The sequence below is a fragment of the Leptodactylus fuscus genome, chromosome 2 (assembly GCF_031893055.1).
Source record: "Leptodactylus fuscus isolate aLepFus1 chromosome 2, aLepFus1.hap2, whole genome shotgun sequence".
NCBI lineage: Eukaryota > Metazoa > Chordata > Amphibia > Anura > Leptodactylidae > Leptodactylus > Leptodactylus fuscus.
In genome coordinates, this window is record NC_134266.1 from 260,954,465 (window position 1) to 260,980,814 (window position 26,350).

Genomic DNA, 26,350 nt, shown 5'->3' on the forward strand with positions numbered 1-26,350 from the left:
AGCTCATGACATTTTTTTCTTTGCCAGTGTTGGAGACTTGTTCGTTTGCAGCAGTAAAGAGAATGATGACAACTTTTTCCGATTCCAATCATCACCTGTAAGATCAAGACCGTTCATGTCTCACAAATGAATTCAGAATAGCTGAAAAGCTTGAAAGATTGTTTTGTCACGCCCCGTCCTCACACAGAGGCGCTTACTGCGGCAATAACACAAGTATGAAATTAATACTAAATGGTCATCATCGTCCTAAATGAGAATTTAAATTTGATGCAAAAAACAATTTTGATACATTTCTAATTTTTTTAGGACACAAAGTTATTGTGTCCTACTTAAAGGGACACTTCAACACTGACACATTGCTATCTACCATGTTCTTTTATTGCGCAGAGTTGCTCGGGCCTTCAACTAGACAAAACACAGTGTTGACATTCTGGGAATAGGTATTGCATTTGAATGAGTTTAGTATCCTTATGTTCTGAATCTTCATCAGGTGGAGACACCATAGCATAGTAGTAGTAATTTTTAATTTTATCTTCCCCAGTTTTGTTCTGCACCTTTATTTTGATGCCGCCAGGGCTTTCTGGGAACAGTATTACCAATATTCTCCATTATTCCTCTCCTTTTATATTGAACTAGCAATACCCGCGACTTCGTCCGCAGCCCCGTTCCCCCTGTGCACAAGAGACCTGCAGCGTAGCCCCCGCGACCCCGTCTTCCAACCCCCCCAACCTCCCCTCCCCTGGACCTCCAGTAGCACCACCAAATTCAATCCCCCATTCCCAAACACCCTGCACCCCCGCCCCTGGACCTCCAGCAGCGCCACCACCAAAATTGACTCCAGCCCCCCCCCCCAACCTCTACCACCAGACCCCAGCCTCCACCACCCAGCAGGTGATGCACGCCACTGTACGGGTAGAAGGTGGTTTAGTGTATTTCGTTTCCGGTTCCTCCTCCTCTTTACAACCCCTGGGGCCCCGGCGGACTCACCCATCCACGCCGTGTTCTGGGCTTCACCGATGCCAGCACGTTCGGGACTTCGCATAAGCGCTGACATGTTATTTCTTTAGCTTTGCGGCTGGCTTGAGCTGCTATAGCTCCGCCCCCTGTATCGACCGCCCCAATAAGAGAACAGCGGGAAGGCTGTGTGGCCGGCTTGAGTCTGCACAGTTCCGCCCCCTCCATCGCTTGCTCCAATCAGATCAGCGCGCTGACGTCATCCCAGGTCCTTCAGCCTCCGCCGACCGTGATTTTGGTGCTCGCAGTTGGGCAAACCGGCAACCTACGGGGATGGTAAAGTGCCTATGTTTCCTTCCGGGCACCATTCTAGGTATGTGCCAAATTTGACTGTAATCCGTTCGGCCGTATCACCGTGATTGAGGAACAAACATCCAAACTTACAAACTCACAAACCAAACACACAAACTTTTAGTAGGATTTCCTTATATAAAGTAAATCTTGAAACATTATAACATTTTTACACTGACCTCTACCGCACCTTAAATCTGACACACCATGTTAAGGGATAATAACACTCCTTAAAGAGTGGGCACCTTTGCAGGCGTATGGAGACCTACAAGTCATTTTCGCTCCACTGGGGGATTATGGGAAATATATGAACATTTTCCAGGATGTAATTAGGAAAACAGTGCCTCTGTTCGCTGCCTCTTAGGACAGCCCCCTTAACATCATGCATTACTTTTTTTTCAATAAGCCTAATAACATGATGTGGGGATTATTGCCAAACTAGTGTTTCTGTTCCAAAAGGAACAGATTCCCATGTTAAGGCCTAAAAGGAGACACACGTCTGCTCTCTTGTATTATTTTGTTGTGCACAGGCCCTAAAACTCCAAACAGGGCATAACACAGTGTTTTTGCTAGAGTGTTCCTTTAAAATGAATTTTAGACATAGCCATTGTATTTAAGGGGGTTTTCTAAGCTTATAAAAAGTATGTGTCTGAATATCCACCATAACTCAGAGGTAGTTTCTTTCATTATCCTTATCTTGCCCAGTTTTATGCTGCACCTTTGTTTTGATGCCACCAAGGCTTACCGTGAGAAGCATTACTATGTAGTTTGTAGTATCACTTATAATAATAAAAATACATCTTAAAACATTCCAACATTTTTACACTAAGCAGTACAGGAAACAAAATACCGTATATACTCGAGTATAAGCCGACCCGAATATAAGCCGAGGCCCCTAATTTTACCACAAAAAACTGGGAAAACTTATTGACTCGAGTATAAGCCGAGAGGGGAAATGCAGCAGCTACTGGAAAATTTCAAAAATTAAAATGGTCAGAGTGTTTGGGTGCAGTAGTTGCTGGGTGATCCGGACGGGGAGGGGGTGTTTTGGTTGTCTGTTTGCCCCTTCCCTGAGCTTGAGGACTGTTTTTTTTCCCCACTTGGAATTCAGCCTGGCTGACTATAGGGGATCTGCAGTGCTCCTATTAACCCCTTCCCGACGGAACAGGAGCACTGCAGATCCCCTATATTCAGTAGACCGGGCACTGTCAGACACAGGGATACCTAATGTGTATGTGTGTCACAGTCATTTTCTACTTTTATATGTATTCTAGGGAAAGGAGGGATTTACAACTTTTATTTATTTTTTTATTTATTTTAAATCTTTTTTTTTTTTTTTGCACTATTTTATGGGAGATTCTATAGATTGATATTATTATATCATTTACATTATTTCCAGGTATTAATACAATGGGCACGATAGAATCCTGCATGTTTCTTCCTCATGGCTCTCGCCGCAACATTTAGGGTAGAACATTCCTTCATAAAGGACTAAAAGGCTTCAGTCCCTACAAGAAAAGTATGTGGCAAGTTTCATTGATCCAGACCCTGCTGCCAGCCGAAAACATTAGCAGAAATTTCTAAGTAGTAAGAGCTCCTCTTCTTTATCACTTCAATAAAACCGGTGTACGGGGGAAGCCTGGCACTGCTGCCATGTGTTATTAATATGCCGCCTGCCGCTGCCATTATGTCATAAATAGTCCTGTATGAAAGGTAAGCAACCTACAACTTAGTGCTGAGCTTTGTCTTCCGCTGTCTCCGCGTCTGTGTATTTACTATCTATCTAATACCTTTTATCTATATTATCTGGATGTTCTATTTATATCTATCTTTATAGCTAATGCCGCTCACCCGCACAGCTGGCTACAGCAAGTAATAGCGCCTGCGCAAGACACGTGGTCCATCTGCAACGTCTGCACGGTGTGCCCCCTAGTGGTGGGAAGAGCTATCCTTTATCCCTTCCCTTACTGTACATCACTAGAGGGTATGTGGACATACAAGTGCTGATCCCATGTCCTCGGACCTAATAATCATCTGCAACCTTGTAACATATATTTCATCTAGGTCTATCTCCTATCTATCTATCTATCTATCTATCTATCTATCTATCTATCTATTTATCTATCTATCTATCTATCACATATCTATCTATCTATCTATCTATCTCCTATCTATCTATCTATCTATCTATCACATATCTATCTATATCTATCTATCTATCTATCTATCTCATATCTATCTATATATATTTATCTATCTCCTATCTATCTTCTATCTATCTATCTATCTATCTATCTATCTATCTATCTCCTATCTATCTATCTATCTATCTATCTATCTATCTATCATCTATCTATCTATCATCTATCTATCTCCTATCTATCTATCTATCTATCTATCTATCTATCTATCACATATCTATCTATCTATCTATCTATCTATCTATCTATCTATCTATCTATCTATCTCCTATCTATCTATCTATCTATCTATCACATATCTATCTATCTATCTATCTATCTATCTATCTATCTCCTATCTATCTATCTATCTATCTATCTATCTATCTATCACATATCTATCTATATCTATCTATCTCATATCTATCTATATATATTTATCTATCTCCTATCTATCTTCTATCTATCTATCTATCTATCTATCTATCTATCTCCTATCTATCTATCTATCTATCTATCTATCTATCTATCTCCTATCTATCTATCTATCTATCTATCTATCTCCTATCTATCTATCTATCTATCTATCTATCTATCATCTATCTATCTATCTATCTATCTATCTATCTCCTATCTATCTATCTATCTATCTATCTATCTATCTATCTATCTATCATCTATCTCCTATCTATCTATCTATCTATCTATCTATCTATCTATCTCCTATCTATCTATCTATCTATCTATCTATCTATCTATCTATCTCCTATCTATCTATCTATCTATCTATCTATCTATCTATCTATCTCCTATCTATCTATCTATCTATCTATCTATCTATCTCCTATCTATCTATCTCCTATCTATCTATCTATCTATCTATCTATCTATCTATCTATCTATTGTTGGGGACATTAAGGGGTCCCCATGATAGAGTATGTTGCTGAGTTCCAAATTAAATATCAGGCCTGAAGTAATTACGCCCATTATCAGGTCTGGAGAAGCCACACACACACAACTGATGGTGTATCAAGTGAGTTCTAATTTAATGGTGCACAAAGGTGGTTTAAATACAATACAGACAAGAGCAGGTTGGACTATTCTAACATGGTTGGCATAAAATGATTGGTTATAAGATAAACCTGGCACATGACTATTGGCTAAGGCCTTATGTATTTTGCATATCATTACAGCTTAATGGACTTTGTACTTTGTCCTTAAACAAAGAAAGTTTCAAAAACACTTATGAGTGAACTAGCAGCTCACACTATTAGAGATGAGCGAACACTAAAATGTTCGAGGTTCGAAATTCGATTCGAACAGCCGCTCAATGTTCGTGTGTTCGAACGGGTTTCGAACCCCATTATAGTCTATGGGGAACAGATACTCGTTAAGGGGGAAACCCAAATCCGTGTCTGGAGGGTCACCAAGTCCACTATGACACCCCAGGAAATGATGCCAACACCTCTGGAATGACACTGGGACAGCACGGGAAGCATGTCTGGGGGCATCTAACAGACCAAAGACCCTCTATTACCCCAACATCACAGCCTAACAACTACACACTTTACACACTCAATACCACCTCTCTGACAGTAGGAAAACACCTTGAAACATGTGTATTTGGCACTTGCAGTGAGGAGAGCTTGTCACCAGCAGTGAATTTGGCCCTTGTAGTAAGTTGAGGTTGGCACCAACATTTGTTTTGAAAATCAGGGTGGATTGAGCCTCTAACCAGCAGAGTTTGGGCAAATTCATGGTGGAGGGAGCCTCTAAACACCCCAGTTTGGGCAAATTCATGGTGGAGGGAGCCTCTAAAAACCCCAGTTTGGACCAATTCATGGTGGAGGGAGCCTCTAACCAGCCCAGTTTGGGCAAATTCATGGTGGAGGGAGCCTCTAAAAAACCCAGTTTGGACCAATTCATGGTGGAGGGAGCCTCTAACCAGCCCAGTTTGGGCAAATTCATGGTGGAGGGAGCCTCTAACCAGCCCAGTTTGGACCAATTAATGGTGGAGGGAGCCTCTAACCAGCCCAGTTTGGACCAATTAATGGTGGAGGGAGCCTCTAACCAGCCCAGTTTGGACCAATTCATGGTGGAGGGAGCCTCTAAACAGCCCAGTTTGGGCAAATTCATGGTGGAGGGAGCCTCTAAAAAACCCAGTTTGGACCAATTCATGGTGGAGGGAGCCTCTAACCAGCCCAGTTTGGACCAATTAATGGTGGAGGGAGCCTCTAACCAGCCCAGTTTGGACCAATTCATGGTGGAGGGAGCCTCTAAACAGCCAAGTTTTGGGAAATTCATGGTGGAGGGAGCCTCTAACCAGCCCAGTTTGGACCAATTCATGGTGGAGGGAGCCTCTAAACAGCCAAGTTTTGGGAAATTCATGGTGGAGGGAGCCTCTAACCAGCCCAGTTTGGACCAATTCATGGTGGAGGGAGCCTCTAAAAAACCCAGTTTGGACCAATTCATGGTGGAGGGAGCCTCTAAACAGCCCAGTTTGGGCAAATTCATGGTGGAGGGAGCCTCTAACCAGCCCAGTTTGGACCAATTAATGGTGGAGGGAGCCTCTAAACAGCCCAGTTTGGGCAAATTCATGGTGGAGGGAGCCTCTAACCAGCCCAGTTTGGACCAATTAATGGTGGAGGGAGCCTCTAACCAGCCCAGTTTGGACCAATTAATGGTGGAGGGAGCCTCTAACCAGCCCAGTTTGGACCAATTAATGGTGGAGGGAGCCTCTAACCACCCCAGTTTGGACCAATTAATGGTGGAGGGAGCCTCTAACCAGCCCAGTTTGGACCAATTCATGGTGGAGGGAGCCTCTAAAAAACCCAGTTTGGACCAATTCATGGTGGAGGGAGCCTCTAAACAGCCCAGTTTGGGCAAATTCATGGTGGAGGGAGCCTCTAAACAGCCCAGTTTGGGCAAATTCATGGTGGAGGGAGCCTCTAACCAGCCCAGTTTGGACCAATTAATGGTGGAGGGAGCCTCTAAACAGCCAAGTTTTGGGAAATTCATGGTGGAGGGAGCCTCTAACCAGCCCAGTTTGAACCAATTCATGGTGGAGGGAGCCTCTAACCAGCCCAGTTTGGACCAATTAATGGTGGAGGGAGCCTCTAACCAGCCCAGTTTGGACCAATTAATGGTGGAGGGAGCCTCTAACCAGCCCAGTTTGGACCAATTAATGGTGGAGGGAGCCTCTAACCACCCCAGTTTGGACCAATTAATGGTGGAGGGAGCCTCTAACCAGCCCAGTTTGGACCAATTCATGATGGAGGGAGCCTCTAAAAAACCCAGTTTGGACCAATTCATGGTGGAGGGAGCCTCTAAACAGCCCAGTTTGGGCAAATTCATGGTGGAGGGAGCCTCTAACCAGCAGAGTTGGTGGAAATCAGGGTGGAGGGAGCCTCTAACCAGCAGAGTTGGGGGAAATCAGGGTGGAGGGAGCCTAGTATTAGCAGAATTGTGCAACGCTTATGGTGGATGAGTATGAGGATGCGGAGGAATTGGAGAGGTTGAGTACAGACATGGAGTTTCATGTTGGGGTGCTTTACACAGGTGGGCACAAAAATGACGGCTCTACCCAGTGGTGGTTCATTTTTATCAAAGTGAGCCGGTCGGCACTCTCAGCTGACAGACGGGTGCGCTTGTCAGTGATGATGCCACCGGCTGCACTGAACACCCTCTCAGATAGGACGCTGGCGGCAGGACAGGACAGCACCTCCAAGGCATATAGGGCAAGTTCAAGCCACAGGTCCAACTTCGACACCCAATACGTGTAGGGCGCAGAGGGGTCGGAGAGGACAGGGCTGTGGTCGGAAAGGTATTCCCGCAACATGCGCCTATACTTCTCACGCCTGGTGACACTAGGACCCTCCGTGGCGGCACTTTGGCGAGGGGGTGCCATCAAGGTGTCCCAGACCTTAGACAGTGTGCCCCTCGTTTGTGTGGACCGGTGAGAACTTGGTTGCCTACTGGAGGAACTGCCCTCCCTGCCGCCAACGTCACATGCTGGAAACATCTCCATCATATTCTGCACCAATTGCCTGTGGCAAGCATTGATGCGATTGGCCCTCCCCTCTACCGGAATAAAAGACGAGATGTTGTTTTTATACCGGGGGTCAAGGATAGCAAAGATCCAGTACTGGTTGTCCTCCATGATTTTGACAATACGCTTGTCGGTTGTAAAGCACCCCAACATGAACTCAGCCATGTCTGCCACAGTGTTAGTTGGCATGACTCCTCTGGCCCCACCGGAAAGTTCAATCTCCATTTCCTCCTCATCCTCCATGTCTACCCATCCGCGCTGCAACAATGGGACGATTCGAAGTTGCCCGGAAGCCTCCTGTATCACCATCACATCATCGGACAACTCTTCTTCCTCCTCCTCCTCCTCCTCCTCCATTAAACGCAGTGAAGCGGACAGATGTGTGGACCTACTCTCCAGCTGTGACGGATCGGATGCTATCCCTAACTCCTCTGTGTGATCTGAGTTATCCCTGATGTCAATCAGGGATTCTCTCAGAACACACAAGAGCGGGATTGTAAGGCTCACCATCGCATCCTCAGAGCTCACCCTCCTTGTGGACTCCTCAAAGACCCGTAGGATGTCACAAAGGTCTCTCATCCATGGCCACTCATGGATGTGAAACTGAGGCAGCTGACTTTGTGGCACCCTAGGGTTTTGTAGCTGGTATTCCATCAAAGGTCTCTGCTGCTCAACCACTCTATTCAACATCTGAAACGTTGAGTTCCAGCGTGTGGGGACGTCGCACAAAAGCCGGTGTTGTGGCACATGCAGGCGTTGCTGGAGAGATTTTAAGCTAGCAGCGGCTACTGTCGACTTGCGAAAGTGGGCGCACATGCGCCGCACTTTCACCAGTAGCTCTGGAACATTGGGGTAGCTCTTTAGGAAACGTTGCACCACTAGGTTGAAGACGTGGGCCAGGCATGGAACATGTTGGAGTCCGGCAAGCTCCAGAGCTGCTACCAGGTTCCGGCCGTTATCACAAACGACCATGCCTGGGCCCAGGTGCAGCGGCTCAAACCATATTGCCGTCTCATCGAGGAGGGCATCCCTCACCTCGGAGGCAGTGTGCTGTCTGTCCCCCAAGCTGATCAGCTTCAGCACAGCCTGCTGACGTCTACCAACGCCAGTGCTGCAACGTTTCCAACTCGTAGCTGGGGTCAATCTAACAGCGGAGGAGGAGGCCGGTGGCGGAGGAGGAGGCGGTGGCGGAGGAGGAGGCGGTAGAGGAGGAGGAGGCGGTAGAGGAGGAGGAGGAGGGGGGTGTTCTTCTCGTGTCCCTGCAAGGAATGTTAGGCGGGGAGACGAGGTACACCGGGCCAGTTTGGGAAGCAGTCCCAGCCTCAACTACATTCACCCAGTGTGCCGTCAGTGAAATGTAGCGTCCCTGTCCGCATGCACTTGTCCACGCGTCGGTGGTCAAGTGGACCTTTGTGCAAAGCGCGGAACTAAGGGCCCGCCTGATGTTGAGTGACACGTGCTGGTGCAAGGCGGGGACGGCACACCGGGAGAAGTAGTGACGGCTAGGGACGGCATAGCGAGGTGCCGCAGTTGCCATCAGGTCCAGGAAGGCGGGAGTTTCAACAAGCCGGAACGCCAACATCTCCTGGGCCAGCAGTTTAGCGATGTTGGCGTTCAAGGCTTGCGCGTGTGGGTGGTTAGCAGTGTATTTCTGCCGCCGCTCCAATGTCTGAGAGATGGTGGGTTGTTGTAAAGAAACGCCTGATGGTGCCTTTGATGGTGCAGGAGAAGGAGATAAGACAGGACCAGGGGAGGATGAGGTAGAAGTCAACAAAGTGGCGGAGGCAGATGAAGTGGTGTCCTGGCTCGTCCTCTGGAGTGCATCGCCAGCACAGTCAGCAGTGGCAGTGGCAGAGGCAGTGGCAGAGGCAGTGGCAGTGGCGTGAACGGCAGGCGGCCTTTGTCCTGCCGTTGCTGCCTGCCACTGATTCCAGTGCTTGGATTCCAAATGACGGCGCATTGAAGTGGTGGACAGGTTGCTCTTCTCAGAGCCCCTAATCAATTTCGAGAGGCAAATTGTGCAGACAACACTATATCTGTCCTCGGCGCATTCCTTGAAAAAACTCCACACCTTCGAGAAACGTGCCCTCGAGGTGGGAGTTTTTCGGGGCTGGGTACGAACTGGAACATCTTGGGAGATTCCGGGTGTGGCCTGGCTTCGCCTAAGCTGCTGACCTCTGCCTCTGCCTCTAGCTACCCTTTTTGGTGCTGCACCTGCCTCAACATCCACACTACTTTCCCCGCTTGACATCCCCCCTGTCCAGGTCGGGTCAGTGTCCTCATCATCCACCACTTCCTCTTCCAACTCCTGTCTCATCTCCTCCTCCCGCACAATGCGCCGGTCAACTGGATGCCCTGACGGCAACTGCGTCACATCATCGTCGATGAGGGTGGGTTGCTGGTCATCCACCACCAAATCGAACGGAGATGGAGGAGACTCTAGTGTTTGAGCATCTGGACACAGATGCTCCTCTGTTAGGTTCGTGGAATCGTGACGTGGAGAGGCAGGTTGAGGGACAATGAAAGGAGCGGAGAACAGCTCTGGGGAGCAGGGACAGTTTGGGTTATTGTTCTGTAAAGCTTCGGAATTTTGGGAGGAAGGAAGACAAGACTGTTGGGTAATAGGAGGAGAGGAGGCAGAGTCTGACTGGCTGCTGGACAATGTGCTGTAAGCGTTCTCTGACAGCCATTGCAAGACCTGTTCCTGGTTCTCGGGCCTACTAAGGTTTGTACCCTGCAGTTTAGTTAATGTGGCAAGCAACCCTGGCACTGTGGAGTGGCGCAATGCTTGCTGCCCCACAGGAGTAGGCACGGGACGCCCTGTGGCTTCACTGCTACCTTGCTCCCCAGAACCATTCCCCCGACCTCGCCCACGGCCTCGTCCACGTCCCTTTCCGGGAGCCTTGCGCATTTTGAATTCCTAGTTAGAAATTGGCACTGTATACCAGTAGTAAAAATTGTGGGTGCACGTAACCCCAATATATTCTTTGAATTCCCAGTCAGACACTGGCACTATATGGCAGTAGCAAGAAATGAGGGTATTTGTATTCCCAATATACTCTTTGAATTCCCAGTCAGACAATGGCACTGTATACCAGTAGTAAAAATTGTGGGTGCACGTAACCCCAATATATTCTTTGAATTCCCAGTCAGACAATGGCACTGTATACCAGTAGTAAAAATTGTGGGTGCACGTAACCCCAATATATTCTTTGAATTACCAGTCAGAAACTGGCACTATATGGCAGTAGCAAGAAATGAGGGTATTTGTATTCCCAATATACTCTTTGAATTCCCAGTCAGACAATGACACTGTATACCAGTAGTAAAAATTGTGGGTGCACGTAACCCCAATATATTCTTTGAATTCCCAGTCAGACACTGGCACTATATGGCAGTAGCAAGAAATGAGGGTATTTGTATTCCCAATATACTCTTTGAATTCCCAGTCAGACAATGGCACTGTATACCAGTAGTAAAAATTGTGGGTGCACGTAACCCCAATATATTCTTTGAATTCCCAGTCAGACAATGGCACTGTATACCAGTAGTAAAAATTGTGGGTGCACGTAACCCCAATATATTCTTTGAATTACCAGTCAGAAACTGGCACTATATGGCAGTAGCAAGAAATGAGGGTATTTGTATTCCCAATATACTCTTTGAATTCCCAGTCAGACAATGGCACTGTATACCAGTAGTAAAAATTGTGGGTGCACGTAACCCCAATATATTCTTTGAATTCCCAGTCAGACACTGGCACTATATGGCAGTAGCAAGAAATGAGGGTATTTGTATTCCCAATATACTCTTTGAATTCCCAGTCAGACAATGGCACTGTATACCAGTAGTAAAAATTGTGGGTGCACGTAACCCCAATATATTCTTTGAATTACCAGTCAGAAACTGGCACTATATGGCAGTAGCAAGAAATGAGGGTATTTATAACCCCAATATATTCTTTGAATTCCCAGTCAGACAATGGCACTGTATACCAGTAGTAAAAAATGTGGGTGCACGTAACCCCAATATATTCTTTGAATTCCCAGTCAGAAACTGGCACTATATGGCAGTAGCAAGAAATGAGGGTATTTGTATTCCCAATATACTCTTTGAATTCCCAGTCAGACAATGGCACTGTATACCAGTAGTAAAAATTGTGGGTGCACGTAACCCCAATATATTCTTTGAATTACCAGTCAGACACTGGCACTATATGGCAGTAGCAAGAAATGAGGGTATTTATAACCCCAATATATTCTTTGAATTCCCAGTCAGACAATGGCACTGTATACCAGTAGTAAAAATTGTGGGTGCACGTAACCCCAATATATTCTTTGAATTACCAGTCAGAAACTGGCACTATATGGCAGTAGCAAGAAATGAGGGTATTTGTATTCCCAATATATTCTTTGAATTCCCAGTCAGACAATGGCACTGTATACCAGTAGTAAAAATTGTGGGTGCACGTAACCCCAATATATTCTTTGAATTCCCAGTCAGACACTGGCACTATATGGCAGTAGCAAGAAATGAGGGTATTTGTATTCCCAATATATTCTTTGAATTCCCAGTCAGACAATGGCACTGTATACCAGTAGTAAAAATTGTGGGTGTATATAGCCCCAATTCTATTGCTAGGGGACTTGCAGGGTATTTCTGGGGTGAAGGTGGGGGGGCACACCGTTGGAACGGGTATCGGGGTATATATCGGGTATACGGGAATACACTGACAGTGTATTCCATTCAGGATCCTGGGAAAGCTGGGTTGCGGCGATTGAGCCCGTCAGTGCCACGTTACACTGACAAGCTTCTCCCTGGAATTTAGCTCTTACAAGAGCTGTTGGTTGTCTTCTCCTTCCTATCCTAGCCTGTCCCTGCCTACCCAGAATCTAAGCCCTAGCTAACTGGACGGAAACCTCCGTCCTCGGTGAATTGCAAGCTCAGAATGACGCGAACCTGGGCGGCGCTGTTCTTTTAAATTAGAGGTCACATGTTTTCGGCAGCCAATGGGTTTTGCCTACTTTTTTCAACGTCACCGGTGTCGTAGTTCCTGTCCCACCTACCCTGCGCTGTTATTGGAGCAAAAAAGGCGCCAGGGAAGGTGGGAGGGGAATCGAGTAATGGCGCACTTTACCACGCGGTGTTCGATTCGATTCGAACATGCCGAACAGCCTAATATCCGATCGAACATGAGTTCGATAGAACACTGTTCGCTCATCTCTACACACTATGTCTATATGCATATATCATGGAAACAGAGATAAGATGTCATGTTGGTGCTAAATGAGTCTCAGTGACCTCCATATACCATGAAGATAAGATATACAAATAGCCAGCTGCGACTTACTTACACAGTTTATGTGTGAAAGGTTACAAGATGACTGACAAAATACAAAGATGGAGGATTTGACTCTAACACTATCTATCTATCTATCTATCTATCATCTATCTATCTATCTATCTATCTATCTATCTATCTATCTATCATCTATCTATCTATCTATCTATCTCCTATCTATCTATCTATCTATCTATCTATCTATCTATCTATCTCCTATCTATCTATCTATCTATCTATCTATCTCCTATCTATCTATCTATCTATCTATCTCCTATCTATCTATCTATCTATCTATCTCCTATCTATCTATCTATCTATCTATCTATCTATCTATCTCATATCTATCTATCTATCTATCTCCTATCTATCTATCTATCTATCTACTGGGTAGTTGGTACAATGTTCTAACCAGTTTATCATATGGACACATAGGATGGGTGAGATGCTATATGTTGATCTGTATGTAGTGTAGTGTGTATACCAGTCTTTCAGGGGTTTGGCGCTCAGTCTCGTGCTTGGGTGTTGGACCCGCTCCACCCTACGACACCTAGAGGGTCTCTCTGCTGTTCATACAGTAAATTTCCAATAACTCTTATGAAAGTTTTCTTCCTGCACTATAACTTTTCTCTTTTTATTATTTCTCCACCTCTCCCGTCCATGTAACCAGTGTGACACAGAAAGCCGAATCCTCCAAAAAATAACGATATCTCAATCAAAAGTATAAGTCGGAAAATCAGAATCAAATTCAGCAATTCTCCACAGAAAAAAGCAGGAGAAGCGCTAATAATTGAAGTCATTATGTGTGGCGGGCTGATAGAAGGAGTCGGGCAGCTGCCAGGTGAACTGATACAGTAGACTAATGTAAAGTGATTCACAATGTAAAGTTCATTAGTCTCAATGAGCAATTGTCAGGCAATGCTATCAATAGCTTTCCAGACAAGACCGCGGCCTTCACGCTTAACTAGTGGGTTTTTGTCTCATGGAGAATATAATCTGGTCCAGCTAAGTGTCTAAATGAAATGGGGGAAAAAAATGTTTCATTTTGCAGAATTTTATATGGTTAACCCCTTAGTGCCCTCGTTTGTAAAACATCCACTATAGGAAAAGCTCAATACAATTTCTATTAGATTAGACATCATCATCATGGCGTTGGGACGTAGAGATGTGTCCAGTCTAATCTTAGATAAGATTTCGTTAAGAATTCTATTTTTCTATTAAATCAATTAACCCTTTGCTACTATCATTGGCTCTTTAAATATGGAGCGGAGTGGACGCCATTGTTGTTTCATACGGTTGAGAGCTACCGGTAATGTTTTCCGTGAGCGATATGTTCCCTCTCACGGGAAAAAGAAGCAAGCTGCCCTTTGTTCAGGCGGATTCCATGGCTGATTGAGCCACCGGTGTCCGCCTCGTGACGGCACCCTCCAGACTAGGCCCATTCATTTGGGCATACTTTGGAGCGGGAAGCCGCGACTGTTGCATCTTCAGGCGCATTTTGGTCCTATTCTGACATGGCTTACCACATCAAAATCAGGACCAAAATACGCGGTCACTAGCCCCGTGTGAACTAGCCCTAAAAATTGCATGAGTTTGCTAATTCAACCCCAGTCTACACAGTAAAGCTGAATTGAGAGACGCCGAAAATATCAGCTTACTGTGTGTGCTTTGTCTTTGTAAGAACTTCAATATTTCGGTCCCCAGACCGATCGGAGGCATTAACTCCTCCGGCACCACAGTCAAAGGCGCCAGAGGCACCATTTTCCCAGCGGCGTATGGGCGCCGCCATTTTTCCGGTGATTGCCGGCGCCTGGAGCAAGCTCCGGGGTCGATGTCACATTTCCATGACAGCTGGGAGCAAAGGTGAAGTGATGATTTTTTGCAATGCATTACCATTGTAATGCATTGCATTAGTGATCAGACCCCCTGGGGTTCAAGACCCCTAAGGGGGTCTAATATATCCAAAAAAAAAATAAAAAAAACTTAAATTTTTTTTAAAAAGTATTAAAAATTCAAATCACCCTCCTTTCCCTAGAACAGATATAAAAGTAGTTAAATACAGTGAAACACATACATGTTATGTATCCCCGTGTCCGAAATCGCCCGATCTACAAATCTATAAAAATATTTTTCTTGTACGGTAAACGCCGTAGCGGGAAATATAGTCAAAAGTGCCAAACTGCCGTATTTTCACTGTTTTGATTCTGATAAAAATAAAAATTTGAATAAAAAGTGATCAAAGCAATAGCATTTCCCGAAAATGGTAGAAATAAAAAGTACACCCGGCCCCGCAAAAAAAGACGCCCTATGCATCCCCGTACACGGACGTATAAAAAAGTTACGGCTGTCAGAATATGGCAACTTTTAGAAAAAAATTTTTTTAACAGTTTTGGATTTTTTTAAGGGGTTAAAATGTAAATAAAACCATATAAATTTGGTATCCCCGGCATCGTAACGAAACACAGAATACAGGGGACAGGTCATTTTGGCTGCACAGTGAACGCTGTAAAACCAAAGCCCGTAAGAAAGTCGCAGAAATGCATTTTTTCTTCAAATTCACCCCATTCTGAATTTTTTTTTCCAGCTTCCTAGTACATTCTACAGAATAATTAATGGCGGCATCATGAAGAAAAATTTGTCCTGCAAAGATTAAGACCTCATATGGGTATGGGAGCGGAGAAATAAAAAAGTTATGGGGTTTTGAAGGAGGAGGAGTCAAAAACGAAAAATGAAAATGAAAAAATGCCATTGGTGGGAAAGGGTTAAAAAAAAAATAACCAAAATATATATATATATATATATATATATATATATATATATATATATATATGTTTATATTAAGTTGATTTAAATGGAGTAAATTTTTGACTCCACATTTCTTTTCAATCAACAAAATTTCTACTTATGTATAAAGTATGTAAGTCGTGAATGCGCCTGATAAATAAAAGCTTGCCCGCACAATATAAGGAATCAATCACTTGTATCTGAATAATCACAAAAAGTTAAGTCTTTTGGATGGCTGGAAAAAGATCCGAAACCAGTCTTTAATAATTTGTTGGTCGTCCCCCATAAGGGTTAATTGGATTGAATCTTTAGTCAAAATTTTTTTAAAAAAATCATGTATTTCATTTTCACTACATATGGTATAATGGGTATCGCTGCATTTGTAATGACGCATACGATAAAGTTATCATATTTATAGAACCGCAAGGAGAACTCAAAAGTGATGACTAGATGGCTTTCTCTCTCATCCTGTCCCCAAAAGACGGATAAATAATAATCAATTACAGTAATTATAAAAAAGAAACTTCTGTGTCTTAAGGATTCAGCAACACAAAAACAACTTATTTTTTATAAGAATAAAATGTTTACTGCGCAACAAAAGTAGTTATTAATAGTAATTTAATTATCACTCTCAGCAACTTGCTTTATGTTTTTTGCAAGAAACTGAAGGACAAAACAGAATGTGGATTTTTAAATGTCGCGTCATCGGGAGTAGAATCCAAATGTCATTCTGATTCTTTATACACTCCTTAAAGACAAAAATATCTGTCTATCTATCTATCTCCTATCTATCTATCTATCTATCTATCTATCTATCTATCTATCTCCTATCTATCTATCTATCTATCTATCTAGCTATCTATCTATCTATCTATCTATCTCCTATCTATCTATCTATCTATCTATCTATCTATCTATCCATCCATCCATCCATCCATCCATCCATCTATCTATCTATCTACAGCGCCTATGGGGAGCCAACACCATTTATAAGAGCCCTCTTAATAAATCCTCAGGGCTTTTTCACATTGTGTTTTTGGCCTCCCTTGCCGGGATATGTTGGTAACCAGTCAGAATCAGCTGTCAACTTATCCCTGCACAAAGAACTGGCCATTAAAAAAAAAGGGGCGCCTGCAGTTCTCCGTGCAGGGATAAGTGGGGAGCTGATTGTGACTGGTTACCAACGTATCTCGGCAAGGGAGGCCAAAAACGCAATGTGAACACTCCTTTATATTGAAAGTCCCACCCCCAAACAGGCTGCTATGCTAGTAACATAGCCGCCTACATCATTATTAATACAAAGCACACATACCTTTGGAGCTATTGTGTGCTTTGTAGTTCTCCAGCTAAAAACTTATATATTATATATTATTGCCCCAGACGTTCCCTCTCCGCAGTGCCGCACACTTGATGTCCCAACAATCCCCCCCCCCCTTCTAACATCTTTCCACTGCCCCCTGTACCCATACCTCCCAACTTTTGAAGAACCAAAAGAGGGACAAAATGTGCGGCGAGCTTTGCGCGCCGCGGCAAATTTAGCCCCACCCACTGTTATGTTGACTCCACCCATTCTCATTAATTTTTCATGTGCCCGCACACAGTATAATCCTCCTACAGTCACTCATACATTATATGTCCCCCCTCTATCTCTCCCCCAGCTTCATATACACCCTTCATCTGCCCCCAGTTTCATGTCTCCCACCCAATCTCTGCCCCCAGATTCATGTCCGCCCATCCATTTCTGCCCCCAGTTTCATGTCCCCTCCATCTCTGTCCTGTTTCATGTCCCCCATCTCTACCCCCAGATTCATGTCCCCTCCATCTCTGCTCCCATATTCATGTCCCTCCATCTCTGCCCCCATTGTCATGCCGTCCTCTCCATCTCTGCCCCCATATTCATGTCCCCTCCATCTCTGCCCCCATATTCATGTCCCTCCATCTCTGCCCCCATTGTCATGCCGTCCTCTCCATCTCTGCCCCCATATTCATGTCCCCTCCATCTCTGCCCCCATTGTCATGCCATCCTCTCCATCTCTGCCCCCATTGTCATGCCGTCCTCTCCATCTCTGCCCCCATATTCATGTCCCCTCCATCTCTGCCCCCATATTCATGTCCCTCCATCTCTGCCCCCATTGTCATGCCGTCCTCTCCATCTCTGCCCCCATATTCATGTCCCTTCATCTCTGCCCCCATTGTCATGCCGTCCTCTCTCTGCCCCCAGTTTCACGTTCCACATTACACTGACTGACTTACCTTCTCCTTCGTTCCCTCGCAGCTCTCTGCGCGCCTGTCTCTCACTGGCGCACAGTTATAGACGCGATGTGACGTCATCACATCGCGTCTACAAGCCAGTAGCGGAGGCGGCGAAGCGAGGAGCTGACACAGGTCAGCTCCTCGCTTCAGCCGCATATGTGACAGCGAGAGAGGCGCACAGCGGCGAAGCAAGGAGCTGACCTGTGTCAGCTCCTCGCTTCGCCGCTGGCTACTGGCTTGTAGACGCGATGGCTGAAGCGAGGAGCTGACCTGTGTCAGCTCCTCGCTTCGCTGCTACCGCCGGCTACTGGCTTTTAGATGCGATGTGATCACATCGCGTCTACAAGCCAGTAGCAGCGGCGGCAGCGAAGCGAGGAGTTGACACAGGTCAGCTCCTCGCTTCAGCCATCGCGTCTACAAGCCAGTAGCAGCGGCGGCAGCGAAGCGAGGAGTTGACACAGGTCAGCTCCTCGCTTCAGCCATCGCGTCTACAAGCCAGTAGCAGCGGCGGCAGCGAAGCGAGGAGCTGACACAGCTCCTTGCTTCAGCCGCGTATGTCTTCAACTCAGATCTGCGTCCTCTGGATGCAGATCTGAGTTGAAATAGGACATACACAATGACTGCTACGGGCACCAGGGGGCCAGCACACGGTGGCGGGCCAAAACCGGGCCCCCCCCCATTTTTCAATTTGGCCGGGCCCCTGACGCCAGTACCAGTAGTACTGCCCTATCGGCGGCCCTGCTCCTATCTATCTATCTATCTATCTATCTATCTATCTATCTATCTATCATCTATCTATCTATCTATCTATCATCTATCTATCTATCTATCTATCTATCTATCTCCTATCTATCTATCTATCTATCTCCTATCTATCTATCTATCTATCTATCTATCTATCTCCTATCTATCTATCTATCTATCTATCTATCTATCTATCTATCTCCTATCTATCTATCTATCTATCTATCTATCATCTATCTATCATCTATCTATCTATCTATCTATCTCCTATCTATCTATCTATCTATCTATCTATCTATCTATCTCCTATCTATCTATCTATCTATCTATCTATCTATCTATCTCCTATCTATCTATCTATCTATCTATCTATCTATCTCCTATCTATCTATCTATCTATCTATCTATCTATCTATCTATCTCCTATCTATCTATCTATCTATCTATCTATCTATCTCCTATCTATCTATCTATCTATCTATCTATCTATCTATCTATCTATCTCCTATCTATCTATCTATCTATCTCCTATCTATCTATCTATCTATCTATCTATCTATCTATCTATCTATCTATCTCCTATCTATCTATCTATCTATCTATCTATCTATCTATCTATCTATCTCCTATCTATCTATCTATCTATCTATCTATCTATCTATCTATCTATCTCCTATCTATCTATCTATCTATCTATCTATCTATCTATCTCCTATCTATCTACCGTATTTTTCGGACTATAAGACGCACTGGTCTATAAGACGCACCTAGGTTTTAGAGGAGGAAAATAGGGAAAAAAAATTTTGAAGCAAAAACTGGTAAAATATTTAATATATGGGAGTTGTAGTTTTGCAACAGCTGCAAGGCCACATTGACAGGTGACCCTGCAGCTGTATGGGGACGCATAGAGTGTTTTTTTTTTTTGCGGGTCCAGAAGTACTTTTTAGTTATACCATTTTGGGGAATATCTATTGCTTAGATCACCTTTTATTGAAAAAAAACCCGGTGGTTTATGATATATGATTTTCTACTTTTATATATATATTCTAGGGACAGGAGGTGATTTAGAACTTTTATTTATTTCATATTTTTAAAGCTTTTTTTTTTTTTTTTTTTTTTTTTTTTACTATTTTATTCCCCTCCCCTGCGGTCACTTGATTGCAAGTCCCATAGACGGCAATACAACTGTATTGCCGTCTGTGGGACATTCTGTCTATTAGTATTACGGCTGGTCATAGACCCAGCCGCGATACTAATATAGCAGTGACAGGCCTGGGAGCCTCATTAGGCTCCCGGCTGTCACCCGAACAGGTCGGCTCCTGCGATATCACCGCGCAGGAGCCGGCCTGCAACTTTACAGGTACGGGGCCGGTGGGGACCGGCCCCGGGGGAGAAGGGGCCGCTGATACTGACCCGGCATCCGCTGTACTAGAGAGGCGGATGCCGGGGAGGGATAGACGCCGGGGCCTGAGACATCGCTGCCCTGCCCTGCATGAAGCCACCGACGGGGGGACGGAGGAGCGGAATAGCATCACTCCTCCCGCTGCTGGCTTCATGCAGGGCAGGGCAGCGATGTCGCAGGCCCCGGCACCTGTAATGGCGTCTATCACTTGCCGGCTTCCGCCTCTCTATTACAGCGGATGCCAGGCGCCACATTCGGCCTATAAGACGCACCCTTCTTATCCCCCCAAATTTTGGGGAAAAAAAGTGCGTCTTATAGTCCGAAAAATACGGTATCTATTATCTATCTATCTCCTATCTATCTATCTATCTATCTATCTATCTCCTATCTATCTATCTATCTATCTATCTCCTATCTATCTATCTCCTATCTATCTATCTATCTATCTATCTATCTATCCCTCTATCTATCTATCTATCTATCTATCTATCTATCTATCTATCTCCTATCTATCTATCTATCTCCCATCTATCTATCTATTGATCTATCTATCTATCTGTCCATTGATCTATCTGCCTATCTATCTCATAAGCTTTGTCCCTCGAAAAAAAAAAGTGTCAGGATCCTCAGTAGAACTTGATAGACCTCAGTATAAATCAATAATCTGTCAGGGCCATTGGTGTCATCTACACCTGATCCAGCAGAGCCTTGTGGCTTCCCTTGTTGGTGTAGATAGTGTCCCTAATTATCACGGATAGCTCATTAGGACCACTATCCATGCTAATTAGGGACATTATCCATACCAATAAGGGAGCCCGTACACTGCATTACCCTGCCCAATATAGTTACTGCTAATGGAAGTAATAGCAACTGGAGATTCATCCTGGCCATTAGTGATTACTGGAGCCAATTCACACTGTACATTGGTAGGGACAGTATCCACACCAATACACCAATTACAGTCTATCCACACCAATTAGGGTCCCTTATCTATACAGCGCCTCCATAGCTTAGGGTTAGGGCATATTGTGCTGACATGTAAGTACAATATACTGAAACCGCAGAACAGACACTAAAGTGACCCCTACTGTAATCCTCATTATTAATATAGAGACAATACAAAGACCCCGACGAGGAAGAAATAAGAGATTGTTATAATTAGTACGAATAGTAATTAGCGATTATATTACTATAGATACTGTGAGGAAGACCAAGAACTTCTGTGATCATAAAGGTAGGGGGCCGCAGAGTAAGGGACATGATATGTAATACTGTATATGAAGTGTAATGGGGCTCCCGACTATGAGGTTCTGCAGCAGCTGAGGTCTATTATGAGGTTCTGCAGCAGCTGAGGTGTGTATTATGATGTTCTGCAGGATCTGAGTTGTGTATTATGAGGTTCTGCAGCAGCTGAGGTGTGTATTATGATGTTCTGCAGCAGCTGAGATGTGTATTATGATGTTCTGCAGGAGCTGAGTTGTGTAATATGAGGTTCTGCAGCAGCTTTGCTGTATATTATGAGGTTCTGCAGCAGCTGAGGTGTGTATTATGATGTTCTGCAGCAGCTGAGATGTGTATTATGATGTTCTGCAGCAGCTGAGTTGTGTATTATGATGTTCTGCAGCAGCTGAGGTGTGTATTATGATGTTCTGCAGCAGCTGATGTGTATATTATGATGTTCTGCAGGATCTGAGTTGTGTATTATGAGGTTCTGCAGCAGCTGAGGTGTGTATTATGAGGTTCTTCAGCAGCTGAGTTGTGTATTATAATGTTGTGCAGCAGCTGAGATGTGTATTATGAAATTCTGCAGCAGCTGAGGTGTATTATGATGTTCTGCAGCAGCTGAGGTGTGTATTATGAGGTTCTGCAGCAGCTGAGGTGTATTATGGGGTTCTGCAGCAACTGAGGTGTGTATTATGAGGTTCTGCAGCAGCTGATGTGTGTATTATGATGTTCTGCAGCAGCTGAGTTGTGTATTATGATGTTCTGCAGCAGCTGAGGTGTGTATTATGATGTTCTGCAGCAGCTGATGTGTATATTATGATGTTCTGCAGCAGCTGAGGTGTGTATTATGATGTTCTGCAGCAGCTGAGGTGTGTATTATAATGTTCTGCAGCAGCTGAGGTATATATTATGATGTTCTGCAGCAGCTGAGGTGTGTATTATGATGTTCTGCAGCAGCTGAGGTGTGTATTATGATGTTCTGCAGCAGCTGATGTGTATATTATGATGTTCTGCAGCAGCTGAGTTGTGTATTATGATGTTCTGCAGCAGCTGAGGTGTGTATTATGATGTTCTGCAGCAGCTGATGTGTATATTATGATGTTCTGCAGCAGCTAAGGTGTATATTATGAGGTTCTGCAGCAGCTAAGGTGTGTATTATGATGTTCTGCAGCAGCTGAGGTGTGTATTATGAGGTTCTGGAACTCTATGGACGAGCTGTGTGAGCAGAGGGAGGGGGCATTCCTCCCCGCTCCACAGCACAGCGCGATAGCCGCCGTGAGGCAGAAGGACGTCTCTGGCTAATGGTCAGAAACGCCCTTCTGACCATAGAGCACTACGGTACCGGCACCGTAAGCTCTTTACACCGGGCACAGATCGGGAAAGCCGACAGTGCGCTGAATTCAGCGCACTGTCAGCTTTCCAGCAGTAATATAACACTGCATGTGCCCAAAAGTGGTGAAAGGTCCTCTTTAAGGCTGCAGTGCTAACCACTGAGCCACCGTGTTGCCCCAAAAACCATTTTTTTTTAACCAGACACAAAGTCCTGCACTTTGTGTCCGGTTAAAAAAAACAGTTTCACCGCGGAGCATCACAAGATACTCATGGGTGGACACTTTCAAACCCATTCAAGTGAACTGCCAGGTTTCCGTCTCCTGTTCAGTTTCTCGGCAGGAGAGAGAAACCTTCAAAGCGGAGACCGGGCGCAGATGTTAGCCCACTCTTAGGGTCATAAATATTTGCAATACCCCACGATCATGGCTAGACTGTGACTTTGGACTCTTTTTGGGCTGGTGCTACTAAACAGGGAACTCGAAGTCTGCCGATCAGTTCTAAAGGCTGAGCATTGAGGTGTTCGCAGTCGGGATAAGTGACCTCCATCTTATTTTTTATTCTCCACTTTTGCCCCAGTCAGTCAAGACACTCCCCAGGTCTCAATCTCTTCAAAAAACAGACAGGTGGGAAAACAAAAACACAGAAACTCTGACAAACTCCACGCCGCGTTGAGACAAGAATGGGTTGTCATCGGGATTTGGCTGAGAAGCTGATATCCAGCCTGTCACGGAAAATTGGAGAAGTATCAACACTGCAAATATTCGGATTTTTGCAGAAACTTGATGTAAATAGATAAATGTGTAAAAACTTTTTGGACTGAAATTCTTATAATTGTACTTTAGTTACCATAGAAACCTTTAACTAAAAGATGTATAAACACCGAAACGGCAAACTTTGTGGAAAACAAAAATGATGTCAGTGTCAAAATTTTGGACTATATCTGTCCTTCACTTTTCGGGAGAGCTGCTGGTTCAGACGATTTTTTTATTATGTGGCCAGAAAGTAAGGTAAGTATTAGAGATGAGCGAACAGTAAAATGTCCGAGGTTCAATATTTGTTTCGAGTAGCCCCTCAATATTCGACTACTCGAATCGAATATCGAACCCTATTATAGTCTATGGGGGGAAAATGCTCGTTTCAGGGGTAGGCAACGTTCAATCAAATTATACTTACCAAGTCCACGAGTGAGGTTCGGGCTGGATCCTCCGAGAAGTCTTCTCCATGCAGCGTCCCCGCAGCGTCTTCGCTGTATTCACACTGAGTAACGCTGGCGTTTTTTGTGCTTATTTTTGCACATAGCGGCGCATTAAACGCCACGTAGCGCCGCGTTAACGCCGCGTGTATGCCGCATTAACGGCGCGCTATTTTGCGGTGGCGTTGCCCGGCATTAACGCGGCATATACGCGGCGTTACGCGGCGTTAACACGGCGCTATGTGCAAAAATAAGCACAAAAAACGCCAGCGTTACTCAGTGTGAATACAGCCTTCCGGCTCTGAATTCACTCTGCCAGGCATTGGGCCTGGGCAGAGCCGACTGCACATGCCCGGACTACAAGCAGACATGCGCAGTCGGCTCTGCCCAGGCCCGATGCCTGGCAGAGTGAATTCAGAGCCGGAAAATGCCGCGGGGACGCTGCAGGAGAAGACTTCTAAAGGTAGGAGGAAGAACCAGCGTTGATTGGCTGACTGTATAGCATTCGGCCAATCAATGCTGGTTCTGCATCAAACTTTTCCATTCGAATAGCGAGTGGTACTCGATCGAGTACGAGTATTTCGAATACCGTAGTATTCCATCGAATACCTACTCAATCGAATACTACTCGCTCATCTCTAGTAAGTAGGGTTGAGCGATCGTGTTCGGAAAAGATTGGATTCCGATCGGCGATCGAGAAAATTTCACGATCACCATCGCAATTCTGAACACGATCTTTTTATTTGGGATCGAGATCGGTGATTTTTCCCAGAATGCATTGCTTAGCCTTCACACTGAGTATATGATGAATATTCAGTGTGAAGGCTCCGCTGCAGTTCCATAGGAATGAATGGAAACAGCCGACACACAGCCTTAACCCCCTGCGCGCCGGCTGCCTCAGTCAGTCGAATGGAAGGCTAAACTAAATCTCTAGCAGCTACTTACATCTAGAGATGGCTGCTCCGGTGCCCTCCTTCTTCTTGCCTCGCTACCCTGCCTCCCAGGTTAGTGTTTAAAGTGCTAGGTAGGCGGGGCTTGTGGCTTAGAATGTGGGCAGGTACAGGGCGGGGAGACGTGACGTCTCCCCTCCCAGTACCCGCCCACACTCTCCTAACCTGGCAGGGAGGGGGCAGCGAAGGAAGAAAAGCAGCGTGGAGCAGCAGAGAGGCGAAGAATGAAGGCACCGGGCACAGAACAAGCCATCTCTGGAGGTAAGTGGACACCAGGGGGTAGGATTGCTTTTAAAATCTGATCTCCGATTAATAAAAAAATTCCATTGACTTGCATTGGAATCGGAATTGGGATCGAGATCGGGTTCGAATGAAAAATGATCGGAAATCGGATTTTAAAATCGATCCTGAAAAGTCAAGATCGGCTCAACCCTACTAGTAAGTATCTATCATCCCATCATACAATGCTGCTTATAGTTTCTATCTATCTATCTATCTATCTATCTATCTATCTATCTATCTCCTATCTATCTATCTATCTATCTATCTATGTTTTTTTGATACCTTAACACAATGACGATAGAAGAATCAATACTACGGCACAGCGTACGGTACACGGTGCCATTTTATACATGTAATTAAACCCCTATATGTATTGGGAATAAGTATTTGCCGGTCACATTAACCCTTGTGGTTTGTTGTGCTGGATGGTTACGGTGTTGCAGTATAAATAATGCGGCCTCCATTGCAGTAGACGGGTTTAGATAATTAGCATGTCTTCCAGGCGCACAGACAGGAAGTGTGGAGCCAGGCAATTGAATATTAGACAAACAACAATTCTAAATTATGGAAAGCATTTAGGTGGCGGCTTTATTAAACTCGGTTCAATATCTGAGCAATTAACTTATACAGTACTTAAAATGGCTCGTAATGGAAAAAGTTTAGTACAGACTCTGAGAGATGGGCTTAGAACCTGGGAGCGCTCGGCAAGGCTCGGTGTATCACTATTCAGCACTTTCAATGAATTGATTCGACTTTTAATGACTTTCTTAAATTTCTCAGCTTAATGCTTGGGAAATAGAATTTGTCCGTCTTAGATTTTCTTCATTGTTTCCTTATGTAATAACAGCTACGACTTTTTTGGCAATTACAGGAAATACAAATGGATTCCCATTGAGTTTACGAGCTCCATGTAATCCTTCAGTATACGTTATTGGTGCAGGACCCTACAGATATACAACAACTGGCCCCCTTTTAGTGGATGGCGCCATTTCCTTGGTCTAATACGCTGCTTTTCTATCTGGCTTTAGTGGAACCACTACTCAGACGCTCTACACCACTGGCCCTGATGGCCTAAACACCTTGAGATTGCACCACTGATGCTGATTAGAGATGAGCGAGTAGTACTCGATCGAGTAGGTATTCGATTGAATACTATGGTATTCGAAATACTCGTACTCGATCGAGTACCACTCGCTATTCGAATGGAAAAGTTCAATGCAGAACCAGCATTGATTGGCCGAATGCTATACAGTCGGCCAATCAACGCTGGTTCTTCTCCTACCTTTAGAAGTCTTCTCCGTGCAGCTTCCCCG